Source organism: Schistocerca serialis, unplaced genomic scaffold (assembly GCF_023864345.2).
Source record: "Schistocerca serialis cubense isolate TAMUIC-IGC-003099 unplaced genomic scaffold, iqSchSeri2.2 HiC_scaffold_1186, whole genome shotgun sequence".
Taxonomy (NCBI): Eukaryota; Metazoa; Arthropoda; class Insecta; order Orthoptera; family Acrididae; genus Schistocerca; species Schistocerca serialis.
Window position 1 is genome coordinate 57501 of NW_026047388.1, and position 5000 is coordinate 62500.

At 52.3% G+C, this 5000-nt stretch overlaps 1 non-coding gene across 1 annotated transcript in view; it reads left to right on the forward strand.

Moving 5' to 3' along the window:
• Positions 1–4821: 4821 nt before the first annotated feature.
• The window catches only part of LOC126434313 (small subunit ribosomal RNA), a 1910-nt gene continuing 1731 nt past the window's right edge, over positions 4822–5000 (forward strand). Inside the window, exon 1 of the ribosomal RNA XR_007579133.1 lies at positions 4822–5000. This exon is cut by the window's right edge and continues 1731 nt beyond it. This is a non-coding gene — a ribosomal RNA (small subunit ribosomal RNA).

Here is a 5000-nt window from a genome sequence, read left to right on the forward strand (position 1 = left end):
CACAGCACCCCAACGCCAGCGCCTCTGCCGCACGAAATCGTCGACCGGCAATCACTCCACCGGCGCCCCACCCCAACCGCCGAACTCGCAACTCCAGCGGATGAACGGCGGACTTTTCCCGCAGTCGCAATGTGCAATCCACCCCTATAACTTGCGTTTCATGAAGAGTTATGTCCAATATGCGACATTCCCGCTGTCCCTATACATGAGCTGCGAGCTGTACCAGTTACGAGCTAGAGACGCGATCGCGTTGCTCTCTGTACGAATGCCGATGCTGAGCGGTCAGCTAGGAGGCGCTCCATCCATGTCGGTACCGGTGGGCGTTGCACTCGCAGTCGCAAAAACGTACGGCAAGTATATTACTCGGAAGAGTTTATGACAGTCCAAGCCCCCCTGCGTGGGGAGCGTCTTTCTAGGCCATGACCCACCGGAAGGGCGCAGCGTCCCCCACCCCAGACATGTGACGTCACACTATCGGTATTGACGACTCGACTCATTGCTTATAATCATTTGCCATACACCGGTGGAAGCTGCCGAGACGAGTAGCTACATAGCGCGCTCGCCGTGGCACTAATGTACAGAGATACAACAGTTTCGACTGGAACCGGATTAAACGTATACACGGCGCTGATTAGTAATAGATAGACCCATCAGAATACAGATAATATATACAACTGTCCGTATACATGCTGAAAGACTCTGCTCACAATCACAACCACACGTCAGCCACACACTCTTATCACGCACTACTCTCCGCCTGTAACACGCACACAGACAATATGTAAGCACCAGCGTGGAACAACACCCAGTGCATCCTCTCCGCCACATGAGACAATCCACACTGTCATAACCAGACTGGGAGGTCCACTCAGAAAACGGAATATCCCACCCTCCCGACAACCACCATTGCTCAGCTAAGCCACCAACACCCACACATGTCCTACACAGGGGTGCACCCAACATCACAATACTGCCTCCTCTCACAGCACACAAACAATGGCAGGAATGAAAGACACAGGTCTCCCACAAGCATGGAATCGGAGCGCCGCCTGTCATGAGCCAAAGGTGTATCCTGACGTGGCAAATCAGATGATGCCGCAGGCATCCACTTACTATAATCACAATCAACAAACCGACCGGCCGCCCCCCCCCCCCCCCATTACACCTTTCCTTACAACAATGTGTACCTTAACCTAAACTATACTGTACCTTAACCTAAACTATACTGTACCTTAACCTAACCTATACGGTACCTTAACCTAACCTATACGGTACCTTAACCTAACCTATATTGTACCTTAACCTAACCTATATTGCGCCTTAACCTAACCTCTATTGTAACTTAACCTAACCTATATTGCTCCTTAACCTAACCTATATTGCACCTTAACCTAACCTATATTGCACCTTAACCTAACCTATATTGCGCCTTAACCTAACCTATATTGCGCCTTAACCTAACCTATATTGCGCCTTAACCTAACCTATATTGCGCCTTAACCTAACCTATATTGCGCCTTAACCTAACCTATATTGCGCCTTAACCTAACCTATATTGCGCCTTAACCTAACCTATATTGCGCCTTAACCTAACCTATATTGCGCCTTAACCTAACCTATATTGCGCCTTAACCTAACCTATATTGCGCCTTAACCTAACCTATATTGCGCCTTAACCTAACCTACATTGCGCCTTAACCTAACCTATATTGCGCCTTAACCTAACCTATATTGCGCCTTAACCTAACCTATATTGCGCCTTAACCTAACCTATATTGCGCCTTAACCTAACCTACATTGCGCCTTAACCTAACCTACATTGCGCCTTAACCTAACCTACATTGCGCCTTAACCTAACCTATATTGCGCCTTAACCTAACCTATATTGCGCCTTAACCTAACCTATGTTGCGCCTTAACCTAACCTATGTTGCGCCTTAACCTAACCTATGTTGCGCCTTAACCTAACCTATGTTGCGCCTTAACCTAACCTATGTTGCGCCTTAACCTAACCTATGTTGCGCCTTAACCTAACCTATGTTGCGCCGTAACCTAACCTATGTTGCGCCTTAACCTAACCTATGTTGCGCCTTAACCTAACCTATGTTGCGCCTTAACCTAACCTATGTTGCGCCGTAACCTAACCTATGTTGCGCCGTAACCTAACCTATGTTGCGCCGTAACCTAACCTATGTTGCGCCGTAACCTAACCTATGTTGCGCCGTAACCTAACCTATGTTGCGCCGTAACCTAACCTATGTTGCGCCGTAACCTAACCTATGTTGCGCCGTAACCTAACCTATGTTGCGCCGTAACCTAACCTATGTTGCGCCGTAACCTAACCTATGTTGCGCCGTAACCTAACCTATGTTGCGCCGTAACCTAACCTATGTTGCGCCGTAACCTAACCTATGTTGCGCCGTAACCTAACCTATGTTGCGCCGTAACCTAACCTATGTTGCGCCGTAACCTAACCTATGTTGCGCCGTAACCTAACCTATGTTGCGCCGTAACCTAACCTATGTTGCGCCGTAACCTAACCTATGTTGCGCCGTAACCTAACCTATGTTGCGCCGTAACCTAACCTATATCGTATCTTAACCTAACCTATATCGTATCTTAACCTAACCTATATCGTATCTTAACCTAACCTATATCGTATCTTAACCTAACCTATATCGTATCTTAACCTAACCTATATCGTATCTTAACCTAACCTATATCGTACCTTAACCTAACCTATATTGCCCCTTAACGTAACCCATATTGCGCTGTAACCCAACACACGTTGGGCCTTAACCCAACACACGTTGGGCCTTAACCCAACACACGTTGGGCCTTAACCCAACACACGTTGGGCCTTAACCCAACACACGTTGGGCCTTAACCCAACACACGTTGGGCCTTAACCCAACACACGTTGGGCCTTAACCCAACACACGTTGGGCCTTAACCCAACACACGTTGGGCCTTAACCCAACACACGTTGGGCCTTAACCCAACACACGTTGGGCCTTAACCCAACACACGTTGGGCCTTAACCCAACACACGTTGGGCCTTAACCCAACACACGTTGGGCCTTAACCCAACACACGTTGGGCCTTAACCTGCTCTGTAATTGTCATACGACGCGTTAAATTAGTGTAGTGTTGCCTAACTGCAACCCCCGCAATATAGTTTGCTACTCGCACTGCCCGGTCCCCAGTGTATCGCTTCATGTTAAACACCTTGCAGCTATACACTGTAATGTGGATGGCAGCAGGACGTACATGCTCAATGCCCTTTGCAGTTGTTCATTGGCATTCGCAGTTGTTCATTGGCATTCGCATGGCGAAGCACTTAGCCTACGCTGTGGTATGGCCTGTGTCAACTGTCCGCTGATATTGTACGTCCAAATCACACACTGTACTGCACATTGGTCCTCATGTACTGAATGATACATCGTGGTACATGTGACCGTACAACGACTGCGCCAACAACGGCGAACCATGCGGTCCAAATGTTGTGCACGCAGCTACGTGTCGTCTCCCTATAAGAGCTGGATTGCAGTGTGGTATGCCCTGGATGGCGATCAGCATGAGCCGTCTGTTGATGTAGTGGCGCGTGTTGTCAGACGTTGTCGTCTCTTCTCACACACCGTGATAGCATGGTGCACTGCGTTCCACATCTGCGACATGCGACAGAGGCCGGTTGACAGTCGTTCGCGCAATGGACATCGCATACGTACGGGGGCCACCTTCCACGTGTTTGCGAAGCGTGCACATGTTGTTGCGTGTATGTGGGCAGACATAGTGTGTCGTGACACCTGACACAGGCATGCAACAATCGTTGAATTTGCAAATGGCGATGGACGCCTACGTTTGCTGGTGACGTTACGCAAATGAACAACTGGTAAACCGTTGTGGTGCGGTTGTTCTCGCTAGAGGTGAATCAGTGATGGCGACGATCGGTTGAGCTACCAACCGGTTGTTTCAGCGATACCCACCATGCCCACGAACGTGAATGGCATGTGGGTGTGAAGCGATACGCGGCGGTGGCTGGGTGGGACCGGCCCCGGCCGGTGAGGGGGGGCCTCCCGGCGTGCTGGCCGCGCGGTGCGTGGGCGCACGCGCTACAGCCGGCTGGTGGGGGCGGCCACTGGCAGGCGCGCCGGCCGACGGAGGCGGCAGGCGGCGCAGCTGCGCGCCGGCGCACCCTGCACGCGGCGCCGTGCGGCCAAAGTAGGTCCTCGCGGGCCCGGTGCGAAGCGCGGTGGACATCTGCAGTGTGCTGGTCCGATTGAGGACTGTGTGCGCTGAGGATGCGCCGCCGCCCGGCGCTCGGCGCCGCGACGCCGTCTGCTGCTCGGTCGCCTCTGCGGTTCTCGCAGGTGGTTTGTATCGCAGCTGTGCGGACGTGTTGGCGCGTGCGCTGTGCTGGGAGAGTTCGCTTCGGCACCCAAGTGGGGCTTTTGTCCTTCTGTGGCGCTGGCGTTGGAGCTGCCGGTCACCGTAGGTGGCGCGTGTTGTCTCCCGCCGGCAATGCCACGACAGCACGCTCCCGGGCCTCTGTCGGCAGCGGCAAGCTCAGTTGGGAGCACGGGTGGTCGCACCTAAAGCGTCTACTCGCCAAACTCCGGGCGATTGCGCCTCTCTCGAACCCGACCAAGTACTTAGGACGGCGCTGCGCGCCGCCGGGACCTGAGAGGGTTTCGAGGTGTATGGTGCAGGGGAGCTCAGCCTCCTCCTGTTTGCAGAATAATTGAGCGGACGCTTGCGTGTTCGCGCGGGCCCCCGGGACACACTCCCGGGCGGCCGGCTGCTCAGCTCTAGTTGACGCAGCTCCCTGGTTGATCCTGCCAGTAGTCATATGCTTGTCTCAAAGATTAAGCCATGCATGTCTCAGTACAAGCCGCATTAAGGTGAAACCGCGAATGGCTCATTAAATCAGTTATGGTTCCTTAGATCGTACCCACGTTACTTGGATAACTGTGGTAATTCTAGAGCTAATACATGCAAACA